The following is a 12,820-nucleotide window of genomic DNA, read 5'->3' on the forward strand; positions in this document are numbered from 1 at the left end:
AGCGTTGGTCCAAATCCACTTCCTCGTCGCCACTGTTATGTCCGGTGTTGTCGTCGGCCCATAGACGTACGCGTAGGTCGCGGTAGTCCAAAAAGCTCAGACAGCCTCGAACGGTTAAAAACAAGTTCATTCCTATTCGGATGGAGGCGGCGGCCGAACTGCCGGGGGAAACGAACGGTGGCTCGTTTGCGCCGAGCGGGGGAAGGGGAGGAGTCAACATCTGAAAGCAGTTTCAGCATTCGGTCCTTCGCGGGTTCGGAGGCTCGCTCGTGACACTGGGGTGCTTGGAACACAACAAATACTGAATAAAAAACACTATGAACACAATGGAGTGACCCCCTTGTTCCCTCCTCACTATGCCAGCCGTCTACCACCGAGCCACGACGTCGCTTGGTAGTCAGTGCAAATTGGCCTTAGGCAGACCTAATATCGGGAAAGAAATCTCGGTAGTACTACTAATAAAGCGTTTGAGAACAGCGAAGGAATGGCCAAACGTCACAATTTAAATTGTGTTAGAAGGAGGTCATAGAATTCTCTAAATCGTTACGAAAGCTTCAGGCATTATACTTCATCGTCAAGGGCCACACCATAGAAAAAAGCAGAACATTCCTTGCAAGCGTGAAGCAGGTATTGCCTATCTCCGACGTATACGATGGATGACATAGTGACTGCATCGCTATAACAAAAAATAATGATGTATGCGGAAGCGGGTACCCTGCAAGTGTGCTTGTGACATTTACCCAGAGAATGTTTAAAAATGGTTCTGAAAGGATGCTCTTCCAGCTTTCGCTGTGACTGTGCTGTGCATTCCGCGCAGGCATGGCTGTTTCTTTACATCAGAAAAGTCATATATCAGAGGCAGGTCATTATTAGAAGCACTTCGTCCCTTTCCTTGCTTTTTTTTTTTGCTGCGAAGCGTTCAACCATGTAATCAATACAGCTGTTCCGCTTTAAAACCTCGCCCCCCCCCCCCCCCCCCCCCCGTGTTGCTTAACCACCACCTGGCCTCGCCTCGGAACCATGCCAGCTGTTATGACATCACTGCCAAGCTACGCATGCGTTGAATCAGTAGCAGCAAAGAAGCCACCTCAGAGCCGCGTTCGGCAACGGGACCCACCGCTAAGCTACAGACAGCTGATTTTAATTGATACCAAGCCGGGATCGTGCCATTCCAACACCTGCAAAGGAGCCGTGCAAAGCTGCAGTTATTGATGAGTTCACAGCACAAAGTTTAAATTAAAAGCAACCTAGCAACATTTAAACCCTGAAATGTGCCATAAATAGACGTACTGCGCATGCGCCGTTCTTCGAGATTGTTATAAAAGAGCCTTGTCTGGCCGTGATGAAAACGTTTGTAGCCATGTGTGATCCTAGACAGGTCCGTACGCCTGAACCACACACCTTGATACTGTAATGGAATAAAAAATGGCCCCGTATCCGCATGTGTCGCTGTTAATGTCGTCGAAAGACTTTTGTCTTGCAACTGGAGAGACTGAAATAAACGCTAATTTGATTTTTTGCGTGAGAAAATTGGTTACTTGTATTCTGGAGGAGCTGCGTTAGAGTGCCTCGATCCGTGAAGCGGAGGCAAACGGGTGCTTCAAGACACGTAAGACACGAGCGCTATCTGGCAGTCATCTTCGAAAACGAAAGATGGCATGAGCGCCTGTTTTGGAGGTGATAAGGGGTACAACGCAAAGTGACGGGCTAGTGCCACCAACATGTCGCCTTAGGAAAGTTTTGAAAACACTTGCCTTTTTCTGCATAGCGTTGCATTGTCAGCGCAGCATGATGAACGCTACTGTCCGTTTTATTATCGACGTATGCCTCTCTTGTATAAAGAGACACGTACAGAATATTGAAGTGTAGTTAGTTTTCCTCAGATACGCGAAATAATTGCTTTTTACTTGACAATCGCACAATTATGAACGCTGAAACTTGAGCAATATTGGTGGGCGCTGCCAATGGGGTTGACTTTTGACCGTTTCTGGTTTCGTTTCGGAGCAAAAACGGACAGACAGACAGACAGACGTACAGACAGACAGACGTACAGACAGACAGACGTACAGACAGACAGACGTACAGACAGACAGACGTACAGATGGTCGCCCAGACGGTCGCGCGGACGGTTGCACGGATAAATCGTCACATGGGCGGATGGAAGCAAAAACGAATGGATGAACGGAAGCACCCTTGGACTGATGGACGCTTCACCACACTCGTCATCATTCACTGCGTGGATATATTGTGATCATTTTTTCTAGTATCAGGATTAGTCGATGGTCAACCAAGAGATTGCGAACGGTGTGCACACGACGGTGAGTCGACTTTGTTAATGCACGACCACTGTGACATGTTTGCAATTCCGCAGACATCAATAATCTACACTTTACACTAGCCATTAATGTGAATGTTGTCTTAGACATTCACGTTGCCAGACATCAGCGTACAAATCGCGCATGTGCTTTAAGGAATAAAAAGCCACAACACCATAGAGACAAATGACCCGGTCAAACTAGTGGGCTACAAAGCCATAGATGCGGCCGCGTCTAACGAAGACCACAGGAAACGAAGACGCCGAGTTGCGTCGACTGGTGTTGGGGTGACGTCGCCGGCCGCTGCGGTGCTCGTTCGTCGCACCCTCACAGTGGCGGAGCTTCAAGTGGAAGATACCGCACGTGTTCGTAGAGATAATTCTGAGTATGGGTTAAGAACTATTAGTATTGAACGTATACAGCAAGCCCTCACTGCAGCACAGATTTGGGGAGCTGCTCCGTAAAGTACGGGCAGTCGCCGGTGATCGGCCGCTACTCGTTGCAGGAGACTTCAACACACCTCCCGTGGCCTGGGCATATCCGCGAGAAACACCCAAGGGCAGGCTCCTGTTGGACGACTCGGCACACCAGCGACTAGAGCTCATCGCGAACCCTGCCGATCCCACGCGCAGGAGCAACAGCGTCTGCGCAGACACGCTACCAGTCCTTGCGTTCCTGGCGAACGTAACCAACGCGCAGTGGCGCAACATGCAGGAAGATCTCGGAAGGGATAACTGCTTGATAGAGATTAAAATAGACACGGGATTGCGTGCGAGCGGGTGTCACTTTGAGAGCGAAGGGAAGGCCAGAGGACGCAGGCTCTGTCTTGCGGAATGGGATGCATTCCGTAAGACACGCAAGGAACGTGAGCGAGGCGACCAACCAATAACGAACAATGAAGAATGGACCGAGACGCTCAGGGCAGACGTGGAGGCAGTAACGCACGAGATCTTTTCAGAGGCAAACCTTCACGTGATAGATAGCCCGCTCCTGCACCTGTGGGAGGCAAAGCAGGGTTTCCTAAAGAGATGAAACTGTCAAAGACATAATAGGATGTTACGTAGCCGCATAGCCAAACTGGACAGGGAGACAGAAGAACATGCTTTTTAGGTATGCCGCACACAATGGGAAAAGACATGCAATGGCCTCGAGAGACAGATGCGTGGTGTGAACGCTTGGTGCCTCTTCCGGCACCTTCTGGATCCGGAGGAGACCAAGAGCGCTCAGGGGCGCAAGATTAGAAGGCTCGTACATGAGTTTGGGTGCACGCCAAATGAACTTCTTTAGGCTGTTCGCGAGCGCTATTTTAGAGCAGGAGAAACAACACAGCACGAAATGTATGAGGTAGACAACAGTGAGAAGCTAGACGCGGAGTTTAATAAAGCTGAAATATTTGCAGGCTTAAGCAACCTCAACACCAGCTCTGCTCTGGGCCCTAATCGAGTAACCAACAAGACTTTACGCAACCTAGACGATGAGTCAATTACGCGACTGCTGGCGAGAAGGCTCCCTCCCCGATGCGTAGAAAAGGGCCCGCGTGGTCATTATTCCCAATCAAGGCAAGCAGGTGACATTCAATAAACTAAGGCCGATCTCGCTCACGTCCTGCGTGGGTAAAGTCTTCGTACACGCCGTCCTGACTCGTGTTACTGATTACCTCGAAGACGCTGACGTCTTCCCCCCCCCCCTACCACAATGATCAGATTTCGATTTCGCCGCAACCTCTCCGCACAGGACGTGATGCTGCAGCTGAAACAACAGATTGTAGACAGCACTTGTTGTCCATCGGGCCCGAGACACGCCGGAGGGGCAAGGTCTCTCTGTCCCGACGTGGGCACGTCCCGCTGCACGCTAAACACACGCACCAAAGGACCATAATAAAATTATTCATCCATACATTCAAGCACAATACAGTAAAACACTTTAGATAATAAAACACTAAAACTGGTGTAGAGGTGTCGCACCACCTTAGTGTACAACTTGTACTTAAGCGATATACCGTTCGGCAGGCGACAGGCTCGAACCCGGAAAAACGCAGAATCAACTTTCGCCAGGAACGAAAGTCTACAAGCCGAAACACCGGAATAGCTGCTGTCGACCATTCACATGGCAAGAGGACTGATTTTCGACTTGCACGAACTATTTAGAGCAGCGTGGGGTCAAGGAGTCACGCGCATTGGTGCAGGACACCCACAACATTGCGCATGGCCGTTGCGCAAGATGCAGCGCTCTTCATACGCCTCATCTACTCAAACAATTGAGAATATGAAGAACACCAATCGTGCGACCTAAAACGAATAGGGTGATCGTAAAAAGGCTGAAGCGCATACAGAAAGCACGACGGATATAATACTGCAGTTCTGCAAAGACAGAACAGAAGAGATAATATTCGCATGCCCCGTTTTTCCAGTACTATAGTGCCATTTACAAAAAAGAACCTACTAGCCAAAAAAATACCTTTTAAAGCATGATAGGGACCCACCTTCAACAGTGCTCTAGAAAGAATTTTCGTAGCACGAGACGACATACGGAAACGGGAAGGGATAGACTGACAGGACAGAACGCTACTAGCAACAACATGTTTATTTTCGAACACCAAGCCGTTTTTAAGCCATAATCGTCAAGCAGACAGATAAGTACGTGGATTCATTCAGACAACCACGCGACAATGCGACCTACATGAGAGAAAAAAGAAAAAAAACATAACAGACAAAACCAGGTATCACCACGTACAAAGGAACCCCAGCTTCATGAGTGACAATGCTTACTGATGCAAACATTGCCTAGAGCGTCAATGAGTTCGGCTTCTACTGTCAAACGAGTCATCTCATCTTTATGTCCACCAACAATGATTGTATTCTGGAACAAAGGTCAGCAACAACATGCATGAGTGTGAATAGCTAGAAAGCCTTCATGCGGCAGTTTATTCGACTTGTAACTGTGCTCCCTCAGTTCCTCCTTCAAAAGAGCAAAAGATGATTAAAGACAATGCAAATTAGTGACGAAGTAAACACAAATATTAGGCAGAAGTCGAAAATCCTAGGTGGTGTATGAAGAGGAAAAACACTTGTGGCTTGAAGAGCCGTGCCCTAGAATCAGTAGAGTAGTACGAGCCTACTCGTGCAAAAGAAATTCACAGAAAAATAAGGAAGGGCGGGTGTGTATATGAAAGGGCGAGGAGCAGTTGCCGACGTCGATCGGCCACCACAGGCGACAGCGTCGCGAAAGTAGCGACCCTGAGGGACCTCCACGCTGCCACGCTTGTCGTTGGTGTCGACTGCAACCCTGGCTTTCTCCAACGCTTGGCGGTGATCACTGGGCAATCCGAAAAGGCAATGATGACGGTGCCCTTGCGTTGAATCTGCCAGGAAGGGCAGCGCGGCTCGTCCGCTGGGCGGTTTGCGCCACTGGTAATGATGCGAGGGGATCTCGAGGAACACAATCCCATTTGATTGATATTTGGTGTTTAACGTTCCAAAACCACCATATGATTATGAGAGACGCCATAGTCAAGGTCTCCGAAAATTTCGACCACCTGGGGTTCTTTAACGTGCACCCGAATCTGAGCACACAGGCCTACAGCATTTCCGCTTCCATCGGAAATGCAGCCACTGCAGCCAGGATTCAATCCCGCGACCTGCGGGTGAGCAGCCGGGTACCTTAGCCACTATAGACAACCGCGGCGGAGCTCCCGTGGGGTATCTGCCACCGCAACTAAGGCAGCGCTCGTCCCGCGAGCGGGGGACCATGGCATGGCTGAAGGGGCCACTGCTGGAGCACTGAAAGGCCCGCGACAGACGACAGGGCGGACCAGCCTTTTGAGCTTGTACAGGTACACCTCCGGCGGAACAATGATGCCCTCAAAAATGTTCGTGAAATATGGTGGTTTTGGGACGTTAAACCTCACATATCAGAAGTGTTCGTGAAACACCTGCCTCGGCGGACACAGGAGACGACAGGGACGGCAGAAACTAGGTTTGTCACGATGTCGTCCATGTCGAGGTTTGCGTCGATGCCGTAGATGGTGTCGACGCTGGCGTTATCCACGAGACGCTTCCCCCTGACGCGGATCTCGCAGAGCCGGCCCACCTGAAGAAAAAGTGCTGGGTCCGCGAAGAGTTGAATGCCCACTCCAACGACGTCGCAGCGAAAATTGGCGCGCACGCACCGAGTAGACTGGAAGCCAGAAAAAAAGACCGCGATGGCATCGCGGGTGGCCGTCGGAAAAATGACCCTCTTCCTAACAGGGCGAAATAAGAGGGTGCCGCCGCGCTCGCCGACTGCTGCAAGAATGGCCGGGAGCGGTGTCAAAGGCACCGCTGGTGTGTCAGAGCCCGGCTGAGGCGTGGTGTCGCAGCCCTCTCTTACTGCTGCAGAAGGAGACGGGGGTTGTGGTACGGGCACCGCTATGTCAGCGTCCGGATGGAGATGGAGTGGGGTGAAATCATGGAAGCGGAAGCTGGGGCCTCCGACGTCTTCCCCGTCGTATACAATGTGTTGGACGTCGACGAGGCTGGTGTGCGATGCTACCATGAGGAACTAGAGGCGGAGAATATTTTCGCCTCGGTGTTGCTGCGAGAAACTAGTCCCTCACTGGAAGCCACGGTCGTGGCAAAGGAGGAGAAAGGGCCGGTTGTCACCTTCCCCTTGCTCTGAGCCCGGGAGGGGTTGGCAGCGACATGGCTGCTGTTCTCCAGAGGCTGGGATTTGGTGCGTGCAGGCATCGGTTGTGCCTGCTGTTGCTGCGTGGACGCCGATGTCGAGGTTGCCGAGACGGCTTCCTGTTGATTCGCCTTTCGATGACATCTGTAGCCCTTAAAAGGGCTGCACGCAAAAGAGCGCTGAGCGATGGGAGCGCAAGAAAACACGTCCTTCGTTGAAAACACACTCAGCTCCACGCATTTCTCCTTGGAGCGGAGATACTTATTTTCTTAAACCAGCGTATTGTAGTTGCAAGTGTAGCGATGTCGGATCCAAAAGAGTTAGCTGTCAGCCTTCGTATTGCCGCGCGGGGTCGTGATGTCAACGAAAGCAGCAGCCGCTGTGTTCATGAGTGAACATTTTATTTGGGCTAACCCGTGTTCTACAAGCAATGCACGCTGTAGTCTGCTAGCAGGGAACATCGCAGTGTCAGCCGTCTATAATCTGCCAGCCGCAAAGTGCGTCGGCATTTACACATGTGCCATCGAAAACACCAGCGTTATCAGTAGCGGCCGCGTAAGTCCCAGAACAAGCCTTAATGTACGCATCGTGCACGTAATCTCATTGGAAGGTTTTATGATTATCTGAATGATCTACAGTAATTCGGGCGCGGCTTGCTCAAGGCAGCATTACGCTCGTAATGACGCAGCAACAAAAGTAGAAAAGAGCGCGTGCGGCATGATCATTACAGAATTACAAATTGTTGCTATTTCAGTCATCGCTTTCCTGGTGACACTGATGTTTTTCTCAGTTTATATGGCCAAAAACTCCCCGCAACGGTGCCGAGAAACTGCTGAGTACAGCACGCGCTCGGTGGTTGCTCGGCAACGGTGCGGCGAGTTTTTTTGCAACACCACTGCCATCTTGATAGTTTGCTTAACTTCTTGGCTGTTAAAATATACAGAGAGTCGCATAATGAGGTATGCAGACGAACGCCACCTTAACAAGAATCACGCATTGTGTTCACCTGGCGCAAGGCTCATGAATGATCTGAAATACGACTTTTGGTATGGACGCGGAACTTTATATCGTCCTTTGTGTAGCCCACGCGTGTTGTTCGGTCGCTGATAAAGCTCTGGACTAAATTTGGCGCTGCACGTGAAAATTGCCGTTTAGGCACGGCTTGACGTAGCAGGTCAGATTGGCGCAGCATGGCGCAGTTGGTGCCGCACTTTCACCCTTGGACCGCAAAACAAATTGATTAACAAATACCGGCAAAGAAAACGAGCGATAAGAATGGCGTTGGTTTTTGAATGCGGGTGTGAGAGAAATAGAGCTGCACAGGTCATGCTATCAGAAGGACAGATTCGCTGCAATGGACACCAGGAGGTGGAAGGCATGGGGCAGCACTCTGTTAGGTCAAGCAACGAAGTTACAGTTGCAAGCACGGAACCAAGGCAGATATCACAGGAATGAGTGAATTTGAACTCGTTGAGCGAGCACACAGTGCTGCATTGGACGTAGTACAAGCTGATAATAAATTCAATAATTTGTCTTACTACGACACTTCCTGTAGTTCTAGAAGTTTCTACTGCTGTCTAGGCAAATAATGGCAGCATATCCACGGGGTGAATCATGGAGAGTGGGGCGAAGCATCCGTCCGTCCATTCGTTCTTGCTTCCGTCCGTCCATGCGTCCATCTGTGTAACCGTCCATGCGTCCATCCACCCACCCGTGCGTTCGTCCATCCGTCCGTGCCGCCATCCATGCGACCGTCCATGCATCTGTGTTTCCGTTCATCCATCTACAGTCAACACTCCAAGTACCAGCATCTCGCATCTTTTCATCATATATTTCGCATATAGAAGCACCGTCATCCAGCGGACATTCCAAGGACTAAACGAGAGGGGGCACACGCACACTTTCTTATGACTTGCGCTTCGTGTCTACTTCCCACCTTTAACCACCTCGAGTTCATGGTATATACTAGTTCACTGTATTCATAGCACTGCGGCCCAACGCTCGCTAAACCTTTCTGAAACCAACGAGGTTACGCTCAGCGAGTATAACCTAGCAACCCTTTCTACCAAGGAGGTTACGCCCAGTGAGTATAACCTAGCAACCCTGTCTTGTCAGATAGTGCTCAATGTACATGATAATGGCTGCTAATTGAGAATGAAAGACGGGATAATTTGGCTTTTAGTTAACGCACACGCTGAGAATTTTTTATTCCTCAACAACGCACAGGAGAAATCTCCCACCGGCACCACCTTGCAGGTCAAAGCATAAGAATGGTTACGCACTACGACTTTGACGTGGGACGAATGGGTGCCGCTTTAAGGAGCTTCGCCCCAAAATTACTATTGCACATTGTAGTCCCGTGCCGCACTTGATATCATCAGCGTTTCACCATCCTTCCCACTTTGATATTGCGTTCCACAACACACTAAAAGCGCCAACGCCCGAAGCACGAACGAGCATTTCTCATTATTAACTGTAGAATTTCTTTGTGTATACTATATCTTGTGACCAGGAACAGACGCAAACACCTAACTCGTGCTTGACTCAGATCAAATGCCTGCATTTAGCGAGACTGTAATAAGCAGCGCTTGACACAAGACAGAGAACTACATACATTAAGCGCCCTGCCCATCGATCTATCACTTGCCCAGTACTGTCTGTTCTCATATTAACAATTTTCCGAAAATCTCAAATAGGTGCACTCACACATGTGCCAAATATTTAAAATAAATGTTTTCAAATAGCTAGATTTTCTTAGTGTGCTAACTATAGGTGAGCACATAGGTGCTTCTCCCATAACAAAATATATGCAATTTCTAATGCAGGCAATCATAACCATAGCCTTCGCGTCTCAGCTCATACTAGCGTGAACCCCGCCACGGTGTTCTAGCGGTTAAGGTACTCGGCTGCTGACCCGCAGGCCGCGAGATCGAATCCCGGCTGCGGCGGCTGCATTTCCGATGGAGGCGGAAATGCTGTAGGCCCGTGTGCTCAGAGTTATGTGCACGTTAAAGAACCCCAGGTGGTCGGAATTCCCGGAGCCCTCCACTAAGGCGTGTCTCATAATTAAAAGGTAGTTTTGGGACATTTAACCCCACATGTCAATCAATCAATCATATTAGCGCTACGTTATAGCCCCCTAATCACTTATGGTGGGTGTTAGGTATACGAGCACACTCCCGGCAATCCTATGGCAACTTTTTCAGTGACCGACGCCTGCGAATAAACCTGCCACATGCAATATCTTTAGTTGAATCGATACTCTTGGAGATATGAGAAAGTGCTTACTCGAGGGAGTGCCGTGAGGATCATCCACCAGGTGGTCTACTGTCTTTATGGAACAGGGTGCGGTGTGAAGATAGTCGGCGTTCCTAGGGAGAAGAAAATGACTTCATTAGCGAATGCATTCAGTGAACTCACATAGTCATTGCACTCATTTAGGCTCAAGGTACGTACACATTCGGATGCAAGTGGCGTTTCGCTGGTTCATGGACAAGAAATAGCAAGATAGAATAATGACGAGCTGAGCTTGTTGGTTCTTGTAATGAACTGACGTGTGAAACGCAACAACACGGAACAGGGGTGTGTATTGAGAAGGAAGGACACAGCTTATATAGCTAAGGTGGTGATATGTATCAGCACAGTTGGTGATAACAGAAAACAGGCACAGAACTGGCGCATGCTCTCTCGCTGTCCACTGACGTCACATCACGTGATTTCACCGACTATCACATCCCTTCCCCCATAGTCACCGATGCCATAATGTCGCACTGACCGGCGTTAGCGAGTGTAACGCCTGAGATACGGCAACGTCTCAGGCCCAACAGATCCCAGGGCGGGGCTTGGTGTAGCCGGGAGAGCTAGCTATGGGGCCGTTTCATGGCTTAAGCCTCCGGGCTCACAGTGCCATGCTCGGCGCACATGGTCCTGGTGGCGTCGGTGCACAATACCGTTGATCTATTTGTGGGGTTTAACGTCCCAAAACCACTATTTGAATATGAGAGACGCCGTAGTGGAGGGCTATGGAAATTTGGACCACGTGGGGTTCTTTAACGTGCACCCACATCTGAGCACACATGCCTACAACATTTCCGCCTCCATCGGAAATGCAGCCGCCGCAGCCGGGATTCGATCCCGCGACCTGACGGTCAGCAGCCGAGTACCTTAGCCACTAGACCACCGCGGCGGGGTGGTGCACGGTACCGTCTGCAGTCCGCAGCTCGTACATGACGTGACCCAAACGTCGCAGCACACCACCAGCAAGCCGCTCGGGGCCTCGGGGCGCAAGTTTTTCGCGTACACAGCATCACCGGGCCGGAAGCCACGTTGTGGAAGCGGCAGTAGGCATCTTGCATCACTCTAGTCTCGTTGAACTTCGATAAGGCGGTCCTGAAGTTCCGACCCAGCATGACTTCTGCAGGCGATCTGCCTGTTTCTGAGTGGCGTAGAGCGCTACTTGAACAAAAAAAACATGAAACGTTGCACAGTACGGTGTCCCAGCTGTCTCTGCTTCCGTCATGCACATTTCAGTTCTCGTATACCATCCACTCCACCCTTCTGTTACTTGACCGGTGGTAAGTCGTGGTACACATTTAACGAATACAATTTAGTTCACGAAAATCTTGCATTTCTCTGCTGGCAAAGGTGATGCCATTACCGGACACGACAACGGTCGGGTAATCCATACGCTGCGAACATCTTGTGGAACTTTTCAACGACCGTAGATGAATGAAGAGACGGCATAACTTCTACATCAGCCCAGTTTGAGAGAGCGTCTACCACAGAAAATGCAGGTCTTCAATCGATCCTGCGAAATGCACGTGGACGTGTATTCATGTCGTTCTGTCTTAGTGCATAAATGCGTTCGTGTCTTTGGTTCTCTCGGTCTGTTTACCTGGCACGGCCTGCAGCACCTGACTAGCTGTTACTATTCTGTCCATATGGGGCCACCACACGCACTACCTAGCAATTGCCTTCATGGCAGGCCGTCCCGGATGGTTAGCGTGCATAAGGCTTAACACTTCTTTCTGCAATGCTTCAGCAACTACTACGCAGCTTTCCCAGAGCACTTAGTTGCGATGCACAGACAATTCTTCTTGTCTCACCTTATATGCAGAATACCGCAGGGCTACTCAATCGCGTGGCCAGCCCTCATGGATCCATTGCTTCGCTTGGGACAGTTGGGGATCACTGCTGGTGTACGCTGCACTTGAGCGCTTTCCGGGGGGTAGGCGGTGCGGGTGGGAGGTACTCCGCAGCTTCCAGTAGGAATAGGGTAGGCGGCAACCTACGCAGACAATCTGTTTTTCCATGGTCCTTGGTTTTCCTGTAATCAAGCACGTATTCGTAAGCTGATAGCATTAGAGTCCACCATAACATGCGAGGCGAAAAAACAGCCGAAATTTGCTTCCTACACTGAAAAATTCCTAGTAATTGTGATCAGTGAGAATAATAAAACTTCGTCCACAAATGTATTTATGGAAATGTTGCGCTCCAAATACCACGGCAAGAGCTTCACGGTCGATCTGAGCATAATTACGCTTGACTTTAGATAATGTTCTGGGTGCATACGCCACAGTCTGCTCATTTTCTTCGCTATCACGGCCAAAACTGCCCCCCCCCCCTCCCAAATATGACGCATCACATGACAACACTAACGGGGCATCTTTTAAAGTGCACCAGTAACGAGTTAGAGGCCAGTAACTCCTTCAGGCTCCCAAACTCCTCCGTGTGCTCTGAACCCCAGTTCTGTGGTACAGTCGACCCCAAAAGTTGACGCACCATGTGAGCGCGTGGGCAGAAACCTCTTCGCGTCCCTTCCGCTACGCCTGCGGCCGAACGCA

The 12,820-nt window shown here is 50.1% G+C and overlaps 1 long non-coding RNA gene across 1 annotated transcript in view; it reads right to left on the bottom strand.

Moving 5' to 3' along the window:
* The window catches only part of LOC142776255 (uncharacterized), a 42,233-nt gene extending 31,678 nt beyond the window's left edge, over window positions 1-10,555 (bottom strand). Inside the window, exons 1-2 of the long non-coding RNA XR_012887397.1 lie at window positions 10,434-10,555; window positions 10,266-10,348 (exon numbers count right to left, since the gene is read on the bottom strand). This is a non-coding gene — a long non-coding RNA (uncharacterized LOC142776255). The remainder of the gene's footprint in view (window positions 1-10,265; window positions 10,349-10,433) is intronic.
* Window positions 10,556-12,820: the final 2,265 nt, after the last annotated feature.

This window comes from Rhipicephalus microplus, chromosome X, assembly GCF_043290135.1.
Source record: "Rhipicephalus microplus isolate Deutch F79 chromosome X, USDA_Rmic, whole genome shotgun sequence".
In the NCBI taxonomy this organism is placed as follows: domain Eukaryota; kingdom Metazoa; phylum Arthropoda; class Arachnida; order Ixodida; family Ixodidae; genus Rhipicephalus; species Rhipicephalus microplus.